The 21,696-nt window shown below is 38.3% G+C and overlaps 1 long non-coding RNA gene across 1 annotated transcript in view; it reads right to left on the reverse strand.

Annotated features, from left to right (window-relative positions):
• Positions 1-537: 537 nt before the first annotated feature.
• The window catches only part of LOC146866099 (uncharacterized), a 281,686-nt gene continuing 260,527 nt past the window's right edge, over positions 538-21,696 (reverse strand). Inside the window, exon 3 of the long non-coding RNA XR_014976764.1 lies at positions 538-647. This is a non-coding gene — a long non-coding RNA (uncharacterized LOC146866099). The remainder of the gene's footprint in view (positions 648-21,696) is intronic.

Raw genomic sequence — 21,696 nt, forward strand, 5'->3', positions numbered from 1 at the left:
ACCACCCCCACCCCACTATATCCACAAAAGTATCAGTTGCAAACGTGCAACATCTTCTTTATCGCACCAAATACATTACAAACTCAAATTAACGCTGTACCTCATTTTCAAAACAATACAGTCCTATAAAGATGACAAACTGCACTTCTTCTCTGTGAAAAATTCCTAAACATATATAAAATACTTATATAACATCAGCTCAAATGTTGTGAATATTTCATAGCCAATATCAAACACCACACTTTACTAACACTATAGTACTTTGAAATAAAAAATACTTTCAAAATTAAAAACCTCACCTCAAATACTTAATCAATACTATAAAACACATAACACACCTTGTTCATTTCTAACTCACCTTTGTAGTTGTTATCCAGATTTCAAATGACACGCATACAATTCTCTCTTTTTCACATAGTACATGTAAAGCTCCGACTTCATCAAGAATGAACCCAGAAATGGCACAATTTCTCATACATGTAAAGAACAAATCAAAATACTTCATTCCTTCAACGACATTCCAAAACTTACCTCCATTGGTTAATTTTGGATTTTCCTTACGAAAAGCTACTTATTAATCCGCGCCACATGCAGGTCACAAGTTCAACCTTTTTTATCCACACACTTTCTGGAACCTTCTACGACACCTGCAGGATAAAAGTTCATCATTTTTTTTTAACCTAACAATATACTTTTGCAACATTTTATTGAACATTTAATGGCACGTGCACGTTAAAAGTTTACAATAGTAGTTCATCAGCTTTATTCCCAACTCCAGCAGCACCTCATTTTACGTCCCCAGCACCATCAACCCGTAGTTCAGCTAACTATAACTCGCGCGCCCGCAATGTACTACTGATGACGTCACATATTACATCACTCATGACATGGTCAGTGACATCACTCATGACATCACTGATGACATCTCAAATGACATCACTGATGACATCATCCAGTGAATGTGTGTTTTTCTGAAAATTAAATATGTTTTATATATGTATATCTCAAGGTCGATGGAAGAATCAATGGGTATATAAGTGTCTAAGTGGATGATTTGTTTTTGAAAAATTGATTGTATTTCTGACTGATTAAGTGTATCTTATTGAATACATGGCTTACTGAGTAATGTTTAAATATGTAAATATCTGTATCAGTCTCTCACTTTGTGTATAAGTGGCTGCATGGGTTGGTGAGTAGCTACATGAGTGTCTATAGAGGTTATTAGTTGGTTTTTTGAGTATCACTATGAGTGTCTGAGTGTCTGTATGGTTCGGTGGGGGTATTATGTAGTGCATAGGTGCATGAATGAGTGACTCACTCTTTGTATGTGTTGAAGACAGCATGTGTGCAGGACTGTATGGGTGGATGACTGTATGCATGGATGTGTTAGTGAGTGAATGACTGTCTCAATAGTGTCTTTATGAGTAACTACATATGTTTTAAACTAGTATATGTGACTATTGGTGTATATAAGTGAGTATATGTGAGAGTGAGAGATTGAAAGAGTTCCTGTATGAATAAGAATGTGTTTCTATAAGTGATTGTTAAAAAGACTAAGTATGTGTAAGTTTCTGTTAAAGTAAGTGTGCTGGTGTGTGTATAACTGTATATGCAAGTAAATTGATGTTTGTTTCTTTATTAGCATGAGTGACTATGTGTGTGAGTACCTCTATGGATGAGTGGCATTGTGTAACAGGATGTATACGTGTATGAGTACATATGATGAGTGAGTACATGTATGAGTGACTGTATAGGACTGTTGGTGGATGAGTGGATGTGTATGTTGATCTTAGAAATACTGAATAGGTTGTTGTTACTGTTATTGGTATGTCCATTGTTTTGATAATTTTAGTATCTATTTTTAAATGTGTGTATCAAAGGTTATATTAGGGTGAGAGGAGGTCTACCACTCTGTCACAAGGATGATGTCATCAGTGATGTCATTTGAGATGTCATCAGTGATGTCATGAGTGATGTCACTGACCATGTCATGAGTGATGTAATATGTGACGTCATCAGTAGTACATTGCGGGCGCGCGAGTTATAGTTAGCTGAACTAACTATAACGGGGGAATTTCATTGGTTTTTTACGAGTGAAATGTCCAGCTAACTATAACATGTGTGAAACCTTTGGTTTTTTCATTGAATTTCTAAGGTTTTTTAAATGCTAATTCCTAACTATAACGTGTGTGAAACCCATGGTTTTTTCAGTGAATTTGCAAGGTTTTTTAAATGCTAATTCCTAACTATAACGTGTGTTTAACCCATGGTTTTTTCAGTGAATTTGCAAGGTTTTTTAAATGCTAATTTTTTTTTCTTTCTTTTTTTTTTTTACATATTTTTATTTTAATTTTCTATCCTTTTTTAAAGACTATGGTTAAATTTTTAAAATTCTATAATATGTTTTTTTTAATATATTTTATAAAATAAACATGTAAAATTTATTAGCAATACATTTTTTCCTTTTTTTTTTATTTTTTTTTAGTACCCGTACCGTAAGCTTACGGTAAGCGTACGGTTTACGCAACGCCTGTAATTTTTCTACGCTGTTTGCGTATAGTTACGCAATTTGCGTAGCCGCGCGTACTCCGCGTGGGACGCGTACGCGTGTACGCTACATGCGCACGTTACGCGGAAGTGTCGGGTAGTGACTGTTATGCGCATGCGCGCAAGCGCGTGTCTTTTTTACGCGCATGCGTACTTTTGCCGTAAGCGCACCGTAAGCGTACCGTAAGCGTATGGTAGGTCATGTGATCATGAAACACAACTTTTGATTGGATGAAACTACTTTCAGTTCTAGAACTCTCCTACACCACACCCATTCCCCTCATTTCTGCTTGTGATCCCTTAGGAGAAGGAGCTGGGTTGTCTTTGTGATACGATGGCAGAACAGCAGAGCTCTTCTGAGAGTGAGGCTAGCACTAGCAGCACTACCTTGAGGCAGAGAGCGAGGAAACAAAAGACCTCTTATGTATGGGATTATTTTACTTTTCCTGAAGGCCAGCTAAAGGTAAATGCACCCTTAGTGACTTGCAAGCTGTGTCAGCGTGTACTTTCAAGAGGTAATCCTGACAGGAAGTATTCCTTTGGGAATCATACCATGATGAGGCACCTCAAGGATGTACACAAAAGGACACATGCTCGACTTTTTGGAGGTAACCCTTCATTACGTCAACCAAGCACATCCACAGCTGCTCAGCCTGGACCATCATCTGCAGGGCTGAGTCCTTCTTCTGCAGGTCAGGTGAGCCCTTCATCTGTGGGGGGAGCATCTCCTTTTGCTGACCCTCAGGAAATTAACCCTCGATTTCTGAGGGTTGATATTCGATGCGCCTCTAGTCATGATCTAATTTGTCATAGGGAGACCAGTGTTTCCCTAGTGAACAACAAAATAGATCAGCACACTTGTCGCAGAGACTAATATTCCCACTCTTTCTTTCCTCTGTCCCTGCATGAACACAACGGCTCTTTTAAGAGCCAACCTTATCTTTCATCTTTTTTTTTATATATGTTTTTAAAAACTTTTTTTTTTTTTTTTTTTACCGTACGCGTACGGTGCGCGTAATTTTATTTTTTTTTTTTTAAAAAAACACTAAAAATCAATTATCACATTACAAGGTCCTAGAGAGACTACAATTATTATTATTGACTTACCATACCCACTCAAAAAAATATTTATTCATTTGTTTTTAAAAAAAATTGCTTTAAAAATGGTTCTAGTTTTCGAAAATTTTCTATATCAATCTGAAAAAAAAGAAAAAAGTATTAATATTTTTAAAACATTTTATAATACAGTACACATATTTACATATTTATCAAAAAATATTTTTGCCTTATTTTTGCTGTTTTCAGAATATATTGCATTTCACTATAAATTGTGAAAGCAATTGCATTCATCATTTTACAGCGGGCAAAAAAAAATAACAATCTCAAAGATTGTATTAAAAAAGCCCAGAATCTCTTTTTACTTAAACTTAACATTATAGAAATGCATAATATTCTAAAAAAATATCATCTAATACCAATACTTATTTCTTTAAAATACCGTCTGATATGTTTGTTTCAGAAGTATAATCACAATATTATATCTCAAATAACTCCATATTACATCTGGTTCCATTTCCTTTAGGCCAAATAGTAATTTTAAAATTCTTTTTTGATTAAATTTCCAATGGTAATCCAATAAAATTCTAAAGTTTTATTTGTACAGATCTCACCGATTCTCTGTAACATATTGGTTCCCGAAAGATTTATTAATAATTTATTAAGTCCACAATAGAATTGGTTACCTTTCCACATGGCCAAATAGTAATTTAAAAAATCTTTTTTGAATAAATTTCCAATGGCACTCCAATAACATTCCAAAATTTAAATTGTGCAGATGTTACCGATTTTCTCTAAATTTTTGGTTTTCCAAAGTTTCGTTAAAAATTAAAAAAGTCCACATTACAATTGGTTATCTTTCCATTAGGCCAAATGATAATTTATAAAATCTTTATTTTTGAAAATTCCAATGGTAATCCAATCAAATGGTAAAATTGTTTTGTCCAGATCTTGCCAAGTCTCTCTAAAATGTAGGTTTCAGGAAGATTAGATAGGAATTTGCTAAATCAAAAGGCAAACGTTGCTTAAAAACCAATTGGGAATCATTACACAGTGTCCAGCCTTTTTCACATTTAAGATAAACTGTGTAATGTCCAGAAGTAACAGTAGGTCCTTCATGGAAAATTATTGCAACAGTTACAAAAGTTTTTCCTGAAATTGATAATTGCTGTCCTGTAAACTTCTTTATTAAAGTATCCAATTTTGAACCATCAGCTCTACATCGTTGCATCATTAAAATTACATACTGTCCGTATTCCTTTAAAATTAATGTTGAAAACATGTCAGATTGACACTCACTGCATTGCATGCTATGATTAGCATCTTTAACTAATTTAGCAAAAGTGACTGTTTTAGTCTCTGGCAATGTCAAAAAAATAAACCTTTCATTATCAACATTAGAGCCACATATATTATAACAGTTTTCACAACTATGTTCCCATTTATAAGAGAGACCAAATAAATTATCAATTGCAACTTCTTCTTCTTCCAGTACCTGAAGAAAAAACATCAAAAATTTGTGTGCATCTTGCTGTTCATTTTGAGAAAACTGTGTTCGTCCTGAACATACATCTAAAAGTTTTCTAATTTCAGTAGCACTTTCTATTTGAGTTTTATCATTACTCAGCTTTTGAAAAAGGAGACTCAGCTCTGAACAGAATCTTTTTCCCTGATTTACTATTATCTGCTCTTGCAAACTTTCCAGATAAAATGCAACATTCAGCACTACATTTGCGTAGCAGTTGACACCAGAGCTATTTTCAAAATGACATCCTACAACCTGTTCTTCTTTTTCCTTACTCTTTTTGCTTGCAATTACATCACTCCTCTTTTTTTTCCTCCTCTGTACATCTTCATCACAGATATTCTCATTTCTCCTTTTACGAGAAACTACACGTTTCTCCAACACAGGATACTGACCTAAATGAGGAGCATAGCTTCTTCTTAATCTATTATACTCCTTTACACAATTTGTATCAGCACTAACTTTTGAGTCATCAAAGTCTATCATGAATAAACCTGATAATGTTTTCACTCGTGACAAAGCAACATATGCCATACCTTCTTTGAACACAGTTGAACCAATGTTCACAAATGCACAATCTACAGTCAATCCTTGAGACTTGTGAATAGTTACAGCATATGCTAGCGAAAACGGAAACTGCTTCCTACGTACATATAAGTCTTTCACAAGCATGAAACGAACTGAACAACGACAAATGTCTTTAACTTCTTCTATCTGATCAAATTTTATTTTTAAACATTCAATTCCATCTTTTTTCTGATAATTAATAAAACCCACAACTCTTCCCATAGCTCCATTAACTAAACCTTTTTCAACATCCAAATTTCTCCTTAAAAATACTCTACAGTTCATGCAAACATATAGATTTTTTTCTAATCCAGCTGTTTTGGAAATCTTCTTCTCTAGTGAATCCAATTTATTTTTCAGTGTGCCTGTTAATGTGACAGTAATTCTTTTTTTTATTGCAGATGAAGGACATCATAGCCTCAAATCTATGATTGAAATATCTGCAAACATTAACCGGATCCAATGAGCACAGTTCTCCTGCTGTCTTGTATTCGATGTTTTTAATGTTTGAATTTGCCTCTCGTAGAAAATCCAGTAAATCATCCCAAGCGTACTCCACACAGCTTAGGGTAACGAACCATGTTGGTGTTCCTAAATTCCGTAACATGCATTTTAATTCACCATGGCGTCGGTACCAATATTCATTTGTCCCACGCTGACAAGCCATCAGATTGATCAGTTGTGTTTCCAAATGATCATCTCGGTGCTGCACTTTCTCCATAAAATCCTTAGCAGACACATTTTGTAAATGTACTCCACTTTTTAAAATGTGATTTACTGCATAAGACAGTGCAGACAAGTCGCTTTCAAATAAAAGATGGAACAAATAAGGAATACTTTGTCGAAATCTGGGATCTTCAGCATATAGTCTTGTAGTCCGATACTCAGAAGCTGGAATCTGTTCCGGACGTTCATCGTATCGTCCTCCTTTTCCTTTAGGAAACAGCTGGGGAAAACATCGAGCTTCCAAGCTCTCCTCCCATACACTCACGGGACTTCCTTTTGCTTTCTTCATCTGAAAGAGATCAATATTGTCTCCCATAACTTCTTTTGAATGAAGAGGATGTATGCTAAAATGTTCATAAATTTCTTCTTCCTTTGACTTGTCCACTTTTTCAATTTGTCCAGTTGGTGTTTCTGTGTCTTCTTGTAAATCTTCTTCTTCTTCTATATAAATTGATTCATACCATTTGTTATTCCTTTTCAAATACAAATTTGCTCTTTGTACTTTCCGTACATCTACCAGCTCCTGCCAAATCTTCTTATTCTTTGTAGGTACACCATTAACCAGAATAATTAATGGTTCAGTTTCCAAAGTATCCGCATCAATAGTTTCCATATTTTTTTTCAAATCCAAGGGCAAATACACCACTCTACCTTTTAAACCTCTCAGTAAATCAGAAGGAGGTAATTTACCAGTTTTGGGCTCCATACGTACTATGGTCTGGAACGGATGAACACATTGAATGAGTATAGACTCATATGTATTTAATTCAGAAAGTTCAGCAGGAATAGCATCCAATTCTAAATTATTATGTACTGCTCTGGTCGGCATTCTATTTTCCTCTAACTTGTTGTAACAGTATTTACAAATACGCTGTACTTCACCCAATTCAAAACAATTTTAAAGAAATATATTTGTGGCAAAATCCTTCCACTTATAATTATCTTCATTTTCACTCTTTCTGTAGAGATCAACATACCTGGTTTGTTTTCTATAATGAGTTCTGCGGCAACAAATACAAGTAATATTTGGTCTTTCATTAGAGATTATTGCAAATTTTGTTATGTGATCATTAAATGTCTTACTTACAGAGGGTTCTACATTCTCTTCCACTTCTTCCTCATTTACTGTGTCCTTCTCTGCACTGTTTTGTTCAGGACCAAAGTAACAAAACTGAATTTCATCAACAACCTTCTCTACATCTGATACCGTTCCACGGAACAGAGCCCTATTCAATTCATCTAACTTTATTGCTGGACTTTTAGCAAAATACAACCGTCTCACAAACTTTCTCATTTCAGTATGATGAACAGCCAACATCCTTTTCCAAAAGTACCCTTCCCCCAACTTGACTTCTGCCTAGTACCCTTCCCCCAACTTGACTTCTGCCTGCTACCATAGCAACAGCTCTTGAAACACTGCTGTGCAGAGTTAGGTCAGAAGTTCACCAAACAATGTTTCATTTCCAAAGAGCAGGAGTGCTTGACTTTTCAAACCTAACAGCAAATCCATAGTACTGTTCTTTGGTAACACATTTGTCTGTACCAATACAAAACATGCTTCTATAAATTTACACATACAGCCTAGTTTTTATTCTAGAATGGTATGAAACAGCCAATCAGTTTAAAAAAATATATATATATGTATGCCTCCATTTCCAAACTGGCTTTCATTTCTTTTTACCATTCTACTGAATTACACCTCCTGAGTGCATCCAGTTCTCCTTTGAAGATGTTCACAGTGTGGATTGTAGGGCACAGCTATGTCTTCTGGAGTGAAAAGTTTGCAGAGAAAACAGGTATGGTGAGAGACCTTGCTTTGCCAAATGTAGACATTAAATGGATTGGTCAGAGAGGGTTAAAGTGGCACCAATTGATGCCATTGGTGAAATCCTTCATGCAAATCCAACACCCTGACCTCATAATAGTGCACTGTGGTGGCAATGACCTAGGCACTTTGACTGGGGTAGGTCTGGAAATGCTTATGAAGGACACCTTTGCACAACTGTTTTCACTTTTCCCTAAAACTGCCTTTGTGTTTTCTAACATATGCCAAAGGCAAAAATTGAACTGGTCCAATCATTTCTGTCCGCAGATTGACAAAGCAAGAAAGCACGTCAACAAATCTGTTTCTGCTTTCCTCCGTGACTATGGTATGGGTTCCATTTACCACAACAACTTGCGTTACGACATGCAAGACATTTATAGAGGAGATGGTGTGCACTTCAATGATGAAGGGAACAGAGTCTTCCTCTTGAACCTTAGACTCTGCATCGGTACTTACTTGTAGGTACCACAAAAAAATCACTTAATATACACAACGGCTCTTTTTAGAGCCCCCTAATATCTAAACACTTAAATCTGAATTTCATTTTTTTTTTGGTTTTTTTTTCTACCGTACGCGTATGGTGAGCTTACCGTACGCGTACCCCGTGATTTTTTTTAAAATCAATAAATGTTTCCTTTGTACTTTTCTGTCCTTCTTTGACCCCCTTACAAATGTTAGGGGGTCTGTAACTCTCTCCCTTGCCCCCTTTTCAAGATATCACTCTTTTTTACCGGAGTGAAATACACAAAATGGCGGCCGCCGCTTCCTGGTTTCGGCCGATTCGAATGTTTACTAAGATCTAAGAGCCAATCAGAATCGCGCTCGCGCACGCCACCGTACGCGTACGGTAAGCTTACGGTAAGCGTACCGTAAGCTGGCTCAGATATATATATTGATTTAAAGGCTATTTTCTCAGAATCTACTGAACAGATTTACACCAAACCTACAAAAGGCACTTCCTTGACCTGAGGACTACCTCTCTGCCAAATTTCTAGTAATTCTGTTCAGCCGTTCGGGCTGTAGCCCTGTCTAAAGGTCCTATGGAAAAATGCATGGGAAAAACGCGTTTTGGGACCCCCCTTTTATCTCAGCCCCCGCTTGACGAATCCCCCCGAGACTTTCAGGGTAGGAGCGGAGCATAGCGCCCCACCTATTTTGAGAAATTCGCGAGGATTCGTCGACCGGCGCCAAAGTTATTCCAAATAGAATGTTGCGGATTTCCTATGGAACAGGGTCCTAACTATAACTACCTACTGGCGACCGCCAGTAGGTAATATATATATATATATATATATATATATATATATATATATATATATATATATATATATATATATATATATATATATATTCCCTACTGGCGATTTCCAGCAGGTAGTTATAGTTAGGACCTAGATTCCATAGGAATTTTTTTTTGTTTTGCTAATTACTTTGGCGCCATTTAAATATCATCACTAAATATTCAAAACTAGTGTGCCAGTCACTTCAGCTGTTGTCTGTCGGGGTGATCTGTTATGCGTGAGCCAAGAAAAAGAGGGAGCCCCAAAATGTGTTTTCCCCATGCAAATTCCCATAGGGATTTTAGACATCATTGCAGCCCGAACCGTTGAATGGAATCACACCAAATTTGGCAGACAGCTAGATCGTGGGCCAGAAAGACTTTTTGGGTGTAAATCTGTTCAGTAGTTCTGCAGTTATTAAAATAAAGAAATATATGTATATTTAGAGGTACGGATCCGCCAACAGCAATTCCATGATTGGTTGGCCGCGACCTGAGTTGGTGTGCCTCAGTGCCTCAGGACACGGTTCCCAGGGGGAAAAAAAAAATTCAAAGTGATTGAAGGGGTCAGGGTAAAGTAGCCCTGACCCCTTGGGACTGATGGAGGGGTCGGTCTCCTTGGAAAGAAATTGTACAAATATTTTGGGGGGAGTACACTAAGAACTGCGGATCTATCCGGATCCTCATGGTTTTTGGAATGATTTGGGCAGATCCGTGGGTCCAAAGCCAAATTGAAAAAAAATACATATACCCGCTCACAGACCCACACACCTACTCACACACTCACTCACACACCCACACAATCACACACACCCATTCAGCTACTCACACACCCAGTCACATACCTACTCACTCACCTACACAACAACCCACACCCATACAACCACTCCCACTCCCAGACTCACAAAACCTCTCACACCCCCACTCATAGACCCACACAACTACTCAAACATAACTCACACACCCACTCATAGCCACTCACACACCCACTCTCACACAACCACTTACACAACTACTCACACACCCAGTTACATACCCTTAAACCTACTCACACACAGCTACTCACACAACCACACAGCCACTCCCACACTCACTTACATACCCACACAGCCACTCACACAGTCAATCACACACCCATATACCCACTCACACACCGTCACTCACACAGTTGCTCACACACCCACACACACACAGTGATACACTTATAGAAATTGTAATAGCATGTGTTTGCTTTACATGTGCTGTTGTTTAATTATTGAAAGTGTACAATCTAACCGAAAGATCAAAAAGCAATCACAAGCAGGTAATTATAAAAAGAGATAGCGGGCACAATAAAGAACACATATTACAACAATCGCATTAATCCAAAAATAGAAAAATCATTTTAATCTTATATATGACAGTGTCACTGCATCAGTAAGAATACATGTAGATAGAAAAGATGTATACATTGAATAGATAGTATACATAAACAAACAACAGACTTACTAATTTTCATACATACCTAATCATTCATCCATTTCTCATCTCATATATTATTAATGTATAGCAAAAAAAGCAATAAAGTTGTGCACTAATTATATTCACAACTCGTGGTAAGGCAAGATGTTGGAATGGTTGATAAAACAGAGGTATTAATTTGTGGCCAAAGAGCTGAATTCTTTATGTCATTTCAGCAAGATGCCTTCTAATCCCAGACGTAGTGGGCGTAACGGGGCTACGCGAAGGTCCACGGAGTTGCGGACAAACTCTATGGAACTCTGCTCCGCACCGCTATGCCACCGGCCTCCACCCCCCCCATATTAACAATTAATTCTACATTACTTCTAGAAAACTGCAAATGCACGCGTGCCTTCGCATGCGCATGTTTTGCCAGAAATGCGCATGCACGGGAGCGCACTCATGCACAGTTTTCTCAAAGAATTACCCAGGCGGCGAGAAAGAAGAGGAGGGCAGCCTGGGGATGCTGCATGCTAGGTAAGTGGTTTTAATTTACTAGAAGTAATGTAGATTTACTTGTTAAAATGGGGGGGGTGGAGGCGGGGGCTAGCCAACTCCGCTCTGCTGGGAAGTGTGCGGAGATTTGCCTTCTCCGCGTTCTCCACGGGACGCAGAGGAGGCAAATCTGCGCACATTCCGCAGGCGGAGCGAAGGTCTCCGCCCGGGGTTAATGCCTTCATGGGAAGCCATGGGGTAGATGAATAAGAAGGATGTCTTGAGGATTTGCATGTGTGGACTCAGGACCAGCTGCACACTATAGGTATTGGTGATGATGGAATGCTCCAAAACATATATTGAAGGATTAATAAACTGACGGAAGGCTTCACACGTTCAGATTCTTGTGGAGTCAATATGATATTTAAAATTGTTGGGAAATCTTGTTGCGAGTGTGCAGGATCGATTGTGTTCCATTGCGAGCAATGTCCATTGACGTAGATTGCATTGCACTGGAAGACCCCTTATTTGTCTGAAGATTTGTGACAGATTCGTAGATCTAGAAAATGAATTTAAAAATAAGAAAGACTTGGTACATTGCATTTATGGAAAAGACTGCATAAATAACCTTACCCTAATTTATAAATTTTGAGTTTTAAAATATATAAGAAGAATGAATATGTATATATATATACACGCACATACACATATTAATATATATATATATATACGCACACACACAAACACACATATATATACACACATACATTTATATATATGTATTTTTAATGTAAAAACAAAGGTTAAAGTGACGTTATAGTTAGTTGAAAATGTCAGTTAAAACATAACGTTTTGAACTAAAAAAACAGTAAAATTCACAAGTTATGGTTATCTGACGAAACTATAGCTCGCATCCCTGTCATGCACAATGATGTCATTTTAGATGCCATCAGTGATTAAATCAATGGTAAGAATGAGAGTTATTGTTTCTTCAGTTAACTATAATCGGTAAATTTCATGCTGTTTGCACTTTAAAAGTTATAATTTAACTAACATTTCACCTAACTATAATGTCACTTTAACCAGTGAATTTCTAAAAAAAAATCACATAAAGGCTGATTTTATTACCATATGTAAGTATGCGAACAGTCCTCTGCACATGGCCTTTGGCCGTGTATGTGGTGGGGTTGGCCAAACAGCCTGGCATGCGACCAGATCTTGCACTCAACCCCCTGCATGTGACCAACCCCACGCTGCACACACCCATTGGCTGTGCTTGCACTCAAAGCCCATGGGTTAACAATCACAGCTGTGTTTCAAAAATAATATCTCATTCTGGCTGGACTCTTCTGAGAATCTCTTGAGAGCCAGTGCATTTGCCTGTGCTCCCGCAAGATTCTCTGGGGAGAGCAGGGGCTGCACTGGCTCCCTAGAGACTCCAGTAGGATTGTGGCATACCAAAAAATAATTTTGTTTTCATATTTGACCCCACGGGGTATCTCATGGACCTTCCCTACAAGGGTTAGTGTATCAGAGTATCTCTACCTGCCCTCTTATACCATAATTATTTTTACGTCTCAGAACAAGGAGACAAGTCCCTGAGTCCTTTCACTGTGCCTACAACAATTCTCTTTGTGTTGAGGGCAGCCAATGAGAGCAATTGCAAGACTCATGAGAGCTGTCGCTCCAAAAAGAGAGAGGTGGCAGACACAAAAGAGGCCCTCGCGGCCAATCAGATAACTCCATTATTTGAAGTTGGGTGGCCATGGGAATGCCTAAAGACTCTAGCGTACCCAACCATTCATATATATATAACATTACAATCTTCATTTCTCAAACATTACTGAAAATATTTACTCCAAAACACTCTTTCTGAGTAAAGATCTAGCTCTGTTCCAAATGTTGTGTAATTCTGTTCAGCCATCTTGGCTATAGTGCTGTCTAAAGTTCCCCATGAAAAGTGCATGGGGAAATTGCATTTTGGGACCCACCCCCTTTTTCTTGCCCCCTGCTGGATGGATCAGCCCACAATCTTCCAGGAAGGAGCTGAAGTGGGTGAACTGTAGTTTGGAAAGTTTCATGAAGATTTGTGAAACAGCACCAAGTTAATAACAAACGTTGCTGCCCGTTAATCAAATTCATTGTCCTTTCCCAGATATCTATACATTTTCAACTATAATTTCTCAAAACCTATGGAACGGATTTACACCAAATCAAAAAAAGCACACCTTCTAAGCAAAAGTCTAGATTTCTGCCAAGTTTGGTGTAATTCTGTTTTTTTCTGTATCATTGTTCAATTTTCCTATGGAAAATTGCATGAGGAAAATGCATTTTGGGACCCCCCTTTTTATTGGCATCGGCTTGACAGATCACTTTGTCTGCCTAGGGAGTTTACTACACTCTGGATGAAGGTGTGTGACTTATGGAAAGTTTTGTTTCTGGCGGAAATTATAACGTTAGTTATTACTATAGCTTTTAATTTCTAAGGAATGTGTAGTTTAAGTAGTTTTTTTTATACAAATTGATAAATAAAGTTTTCCTAAGTATAACATATCTTTAACCTTTGTTTTTTTTCACTGAATTCTATTGGTATTTTTGTTTGAAAACATTGGTTTCTACTTCTAGTCATATAATATTTTTTTGCATTTCAGTAGTATCAGTGTACTTTCTTAATAGTTTCTCATGGAGTTGTGTAGAGTGGAGTGGCATAGCATAGAGTGGTGTGAAGTGGCATACAGTGGAGTAAAATAGAGTGCTGTACAGTTGTGTACAGTGAGGTGAAGCAGAGTGGCTTGGGGTGGTGTACAGTAGAGCATTGTAGAGTCCAGATCTTCCAAAGGTGGAAAAAATTACTAAGACCTATTTTTCTCCATCTGCTGAGAAAATTCCTTTGGGTCTATCCCTCAGCCCCAAGCTCTTCAGGGAAAGCCTCTTGGCAGCAGTTTTTATCAAGTCAAGTCAATAAACCTGCAAGGTTCACTCCTCTGTGGTCACCTGGGCCTTTTTGGAGTAAGGACTTTGTCTGCTTTTTGTGCCCTTTATGTAGGCAAACAGGAGGCCAAGCACTGGACTCTTGGAGAGCGGTTATAGTCCCTGAGTACCATCAGATGCCAGGAGTACTTGAACCCTTTCAATGAATTCTTCCAGCTGGAGACAGGAGTTTTTTTCTTCTAGCAAGGCCTTCTTCAGGGAAAGTCTTTCAAGGCTCTGGAATGTTCTTGTTTAGCTGCAGTTAGGTGCCAGTCTTATGCTGTGCAATAGCCAGTAATGCGAGAATGTTCGATATGCAAGCCTGGCTACTTTCTTGTACTCTGCCCACCTCCTTCTGCAACACTCCCTCTTTATCCTACTGTAATAGCATTGTGTTTCAAACTGGCAGAAACCCTCTACCACAAGGCAGTCAGATCTCTAGTCACTCTTGTGTTAGGATGAGCTCTACTCCAATCTGAAGTGTCAAAGCTGATTCTCCCTCTTGCTGGTCATGCTGGGGTTGGAGGAAATGGGTATAGGAAGGCTCTCGGAATGAAAGACAACAGAACCTGTCAACTCCATGGTGGATCAGCAAGCTGAAGGAAGAATTGCTAAGACTGTGCTTTGTTGTGACAGTTGTCCTGCACCCCTTCCAGATGATCCATCATAGTAGGCCTATATTTACCAACATCATGTCTGTGTGCTCAGACTATTCTTTTCTGATAATGAGGTATTCCAACTCTGGAGGTGTTTTTAGTAAGCAAGCTGTGGCTCATGCAGCCGAAAGTAATTTTTGTCAAAAGCTACTTGTTAACTCATGCTATCACAATATGATTTCACCATTAAAGTTGAAAGTATATTTGAACTACTTTTCTAGCATTTTCAAGAGAAAATAGAGAATAAACATTTTAATCACACCTACACCTATCTTACAGAAAATGTAGTGCAAATAACCACTAGCCCCTCAGACATGATGAAGGCACAACTTTCTGTTAAACCACCGGGGCGTTTTTCCAAACAAGGTCATAATAAAAGGCAATTTTTTGAGCCTTTTGTATTGTGGGTGCATCAGCCAAATGGGCAGGAAAGGTCTATGCTAAAATGGATGCCTAGGTTTATCATCTTTTGAATCTGTGATGTGCCTGGAGCAGTGTTTGTGGCCTTTGAAGGGCCTTCCATAAAGCTAGTCACTAGCAAGATCTCTTGTTTGGTACCACTTTGACAGAGGTGCACTTACATCCAGATCAACATCTGGTCAAAATAATTTGGGTAGTGTCCAGGTGGATCAGGATCTGTCATGGTTATACGCAACCAACAACAAGTGGTTATGTAGAATCTTGTAGGAGCGGGAGGAGTATCCAAAAGCCAAATCCTGTGCCTCCAAAGCCCTGTTATCACTAGATAAATATGCCACTCTTCAAGTCCCAACAGCCATCAGGGGAAAGTGGAACATGGAGGAAAGAAAATAAACATATGAAGATTCTGGATGTCCGCTTAAGACCTGAATGTGTTTGATTCCTCCTAAACACCAGTGGGTCCGGAAAACACAGAAAATAAACACTGTTCCTCTCTATTTCAATCTCTCTCTCTGCTACCAGTTGTCAAAATATTTACAAACAGCTGTAAACTCTTACCCAATCTCCCCTCTTTTCTCACTGTAAACCCAGAATGCTTAAAAAGGCTGTGTATTCTAAGGGAACAAAATTGGTATGCAATTGTTCCTCTAATAATATGTACCTTGTGAAATCCTTCAGCTGGAGGAAATACTTCATTCCTACTCATTAAGTAACAAGACAATCAGAGGAAAGAAAATGATTCAACAAACAAAAGTTTGATGCACATAGTAAAGTCTTTTAATATAGATTCATAACCAAAATGCTCTTTACATATGTAAAGGCTCTTCCTTTCATTTTGTTCTCATCGTTTCAGGCACAAAGCGATGCTACACAATCCAGGACTGAAAATTCACAAAAATACTTCCAACATAGAACAAGCATTTGCAATGCAATAGGTCTCGCATTTGTGAGAGTTTGAGCTATTGGCATTGTGAATGACAGTGCCTTTTATTTATGTGTTTTAAAAACCTGGAAGCGGTGGGTAAACACGCACTTTGTACTTACAGCCCTTGCTTACAAGAAGCAAGTCTGGAAGTAAATGGAAAGAACAAAGAACTTAACTTCTGAATATCCCTAAAATATTACCATAAACGATCACCAAGTATCAATCCATGTAGCTATTCATCAGTTATCGACCACGCATTATGTATGTGTTAGTACATTCAGAGTTACTGCGATTCGAAAATGTGGGTCACTATTTTTTTATTAACTACCCGCTTTGCAAATAGGATTATTCTTAATTTGGTGCCCAGACCCATTTTCTGCTCCAATATGAGCCTGCCTGATTAGTTTTGACGTGGGAACCCTCATCTTCTCAACAAGTCGAGCAACAAAATCTGTTCATTTGCACCGGTAAACTTTAGGTAACTAGAAGGCAAACATAGCTGAAATGTAATTTCTGTGCTGCACGAAAGTCCAACTTGTTGCACTTAAAATCACTACTGAAGTAACGTGCTCTGGCCATTGTGTTTAACTGCCTCTGTAAAGTAAATTGTTTTAAAAAGGCTTTGAAATTAAGGCAGGCAATTGAAAACCATCCCGAAGCAGAAAATGAAAAAGTACCTGCAACAACAGATATCATGATCATGCCTAAAGTGTGCCAGAAGAAGCGCCATGAGTATCTGTGGGCTCCATTAGAATATCACTTAAACCCCCTTTGTCTTCCAGCTCTGTCCTTTTCTGCTAAATGAGTCAACAAGTAGCTGTTTTTTTGGGCAGGCAGGCCCACCTGGGCAATTAACATATAGGCCCATCTTTAGGCTCCCGAATAACAAAGGATTATGTGACACCAGAACACGGAGAGAGGGACAAGCAGCAAATAATGCTGGGAAACCTTCCGAACCACACCGAGGGGCCTGTGATAGTTTTAGTTGCCTCATCCTAAAATAATGCAACATGTAAGCCAAAAGTTAAAAACTCTGTAGAACGTCTGAAAAGTAAAGGCGTACCAATGTCTGATCAAACCAACCTGGTAAGCAGATTGCTGCTGTAGCAAAAGCTGATTACGTACAAAGTACTTTCTCAAACTAATCAGCGCTCACGTTCAGAAGCAACATCAGCTTCAATGTACATGTAGCACTGCAAAAAGATACAGTGTGTTGCAAAAGGATGTGGAATATTTAGGTAAATAAGGGCTTTTGAATTTCGTTGTGGAGCAGGAAGGAGGGTGAAACCCATTTGGGGACGCAAGGTTCGGGCACCAACAGCATCCCATCAATTCCAAATGTACTTCCAACTGTAGCACGAGATGAAAATACAATGCTAGTTTCCCCTGCTCATTCAGAGGACATCGTGGATGTGGGCACATTCTGTACTGCACTCCACTCTACCCCACTCCCGCGTACGCTGTTCCACACTATTCCACTGTATGCCGCTCCAGTGTACGACCCTCCAGTCTATGCCACTCCACTGTATGCCACTACACAATATGCCAATTCACTCTATACTATTCCACATTGACTTGTTAAACACACAATAATAACTTTAACTTGCCACCATACAATGCACTGTGTCCTAACAAATGGGGGGCCTCATTTACGAGGCCATTGCGCCACCGATACATCACTTTTTCTGACTCACCTGCAGCACAGTGGGCCTGCGCATATTTACAAGGCCACGTAAGGTCACCCTGCATAACTTTTCATGGCCTTGTAAATACGGGCTCCTTTCACGCATGTCTCTCAGTGAAAGGGGCATTCCATGGGTGTTGCTGTGGGGGTTCCCACGCAACATCCATGGAACCTGGCACATTCCCAGATTTACAAAGTTTTGTAAAGCTGGGAATGTGTCAGAATCCTACGCCTCCCAGGGGTGGCGTAGGATTGGAGCATCGAGGAGAAACACCTTTATTTAGCAGCATGCATAGAAAGAGTCAATGCCATCAAGTGAATGTTTCCTGCAAACAAACAAGCATCTCCACAATGCAGCAGGCACCCTTACAACATGAAGCAAATGTGCCTGTGCTGGCGCATGGCAGCCAATTGTGCACCAGTGCTGGGGAAAGCACACTGATGCATCGTATTGTTGTTGATACAACACATAACTGTGCTTTTGAAATGACGCAGCTCAGCACAGCAGAATGGCTAGTGGCGCTGTGCTGCAAAAAATTTTGTAAATGAGTCCCAATGTGATTTGGGTTGGTGTAGGTATTGTTATTAATACAACACATAACTGTGCTTTTGAAATGACGCAGCTCAGCACAGCAGAATGGCTAGTGGCGCTGTGCTGCAAAAATTTTTGTAAATGAGTCCCAATGTGATTTGGGTTGGTGTAGGTATTGTTATTAATGCTATGATTTCATATGGTACAAGTGATGTAATATGAAGGGGGTAAAAGCAGTTCATGGAGAAGCCGCAAGGAATTATAGTTATTATTGTGTGTTTAGCGAGCTGACAACACCGTGTATGGAGGTTCGCTACTTATTATAATGTGAAGGTGGTGCATAAATTATAAATGCAAGGTATATCTGTAATTTTAGAATTTATAATGTTTGTGTAGACTTACTTTGCCTTGTATAGAACCAAGGAATACAGTTATAGTAATTTAAAGGTGGTAGGTAAATGATACATTTAAGGTATAACTATAATGTTATAATTTCTAATGTCTGCGTAGTTTAAGTTTGTTTTGTATAGAAAGAATCAATAAAGTTTTATAAATATAAATACGTTTTAACCTTTGTTTTTTCATTGAATATGTATATATCTACACATATATAAGAAAGATAGATAGATAGATAGATAGATAGATAGATAGATAGATAGATAGATAGATAGATAGATAGATAGATAGATAGATAGATAGATAGATAGATAGATAGATAGATAGATAGATAGATAGATAGATAGATAGATAGATAGATAGATAGATAGATAGATAGATAGATAGATAGATAGATAGATAGATAGATAGATAGATAGATGTACATTCTCTGTAGCTTAGATATGAAACACACACACACACACACATACAATCTGCAACTTGGATATGAAACATATTTAAGTAACATTTATGAAGAAAAAGGAGCCTTCTATCGAAAAGTGCAGCTGCAGTATGTTGCTACATATGCTCCTGTCTGGAATTTATACAGTTCCCATTGATGATCCTTGCAAATGCTCTCAATCATTCATTCACCAACTTATCCACTCGCACTCACTCACCCAAGTAGACATTCTCTCACTCATGTGATGCTATTCATTAACATTCTTGAAGATGTTGCCTAATTTAAGAAAGATTAGCTTAGCTCCTCTGCTCCTATGATATAATTTTTTAGATCATTTCCAAAATGGATTAAGAACTCTAGCACCATTATGCAAATACACGAAGATTAGCACAAATGAATTAACTAGACACAAATCATATTTTTGCCTACATTTTCTTCCAGCAGTACAGTGCTAGTTTAATGGTAAGGCCATGTTGCAAAAAAGCAAAACCAGCTGCCTGAGATCAGGTGAAGATAAATTTGGGTGTGAAAAAAAGAGGCTAGTTTACTTTTCTTAACAATGATAAATAACGCTATTGGAAATCTCTTGTGACCAAGGAAGCCATAAAGATATATGATTTATGCAGTGACCTCCAAGTCTGTGTATCTGTGCTGCTCTAACATTTGTTATGTTGATGATTTAGACTTCTCCAGAGAAAAGGGCATGCATAATAAGTGTAGTGTTCGTTAGTAATGCTGCATGCAAAAGCATGTTTAAATTGTCAACGTTATTATTAGTGTCAGCGGTGTTATTTAAGGGGGTTAACCAGATGTAACCTTTTATCCCATGGGTTGCTATTTGCAACCGATGTGATTTAACTAATCAGGCAACTGATGTTTTACAAGAATGCTTACCTTTCGCGTTTTCTAGATTGTGTTGATCGCTGTCCATTTGTTATTGACCACTGCTTATTCAAATGACACGCCTCTGTTGCAAATAATCATTGTATGTGATTATTGTTAAATTACACAACCAAGCTACTTCATTGTGAAAGCGTTGCCTACTTGAATTTTTCTTCTAAAAGAACTATAGACAGTTAGTATGACGTCATGATAGCATAATGGCATAATCCTTCCATTTAATCTACAACTATGGTCCTAGCACATCTGAATGGAGGGAATCCAAATTGTGCCATCATATTTGAGGCCACTGTTCTCCAACATGCCTATTTACAGGACTAAAGAGGTCCAAACCTGTCCCACTAATTGACCTATATTTGACCCCCTTAAAGGCAAACATGGCATTTAAATTATTCTTAATCTCCTAAGAGACCCTCCTCCTACACCAACCACTATGCCTAAATGAAAGTCTTAATATTGCAGGAGTCCAGCATGACAATTAGGGGTGTGTAAAATGCATGCAATTATGTGAAATTTTGGCAAAATTATGAAAACTGCAAATCGATCCTTCGGCAGTATATTTCAGTGTGAAATGCATCTTCACACTTCAAATTTTGCTCTAAAATATAGTGCAAGGAAAAAAGCACCACAAACAACAGGGCTTGCGTTGTGTCCATTCCTATACGTTCATGGTAAATTTTTACAGCAAAAGACATGATCGTCGTAAATGTTTACTGTCAATGTTGCGCCCCCTTTCTCCAGAACACAAAAAGATTATGGCCGGAATGTTAAACATTGTCTAACATTCACCCCCAGTCACAGATCTGGGTTTAATCCATTGTTATTATGCTCGCCACACCATTCCAGTTTTGACCCAGCCATATGCAAATCAGTCTTGAAACTATTACCCTTAGGAACAGTCCAGCCCAAACTACCAGGCCAGGTCCTCTATGGGCCGGAAACCAAGCATCCTGGGACTGGGTTCAGGCCATCACCCCTTATCAGTCAGGCTACCTTGAAATCGGTGGTAAACCTTCCTCTACCACTCTGCAAACGTGATTACTACTTAAAAAAGCATAGAATTTCAATGAAAAAACCTAAAGTTTCAGGGTCGTTATAATTAGAAATTAGCATCTTGAAAAACCTTAGAAATTCATTGAAAAAACCAAAGGTTACAGGGATGTTTTAGTTAGGTAAGGTTTCACTCATACAAAACCAGTGAAATTCAGCAGTTATAGTTAGCTGAGCTAACTATAGCTCTCGCCCCTGCAATGCAGTGCTTATCACCTCATATATTTAATCACTCAGTACATGGTCACTGACATCACTGCT

Source organism: Triturus cristatus, chromosome 2_1 (genome assembly GCF_964204655.1).
Source record: "Triturus cristatus chromosome 2_1, aTriCri1.1, whole genome shotgun sequence".
Classification (NCBI taxonomy): Eukaryota; Metazoa; Chordata; class Amphibia; order Caudata; family Salamandridae; genus Triturus; species Triturus cristatus.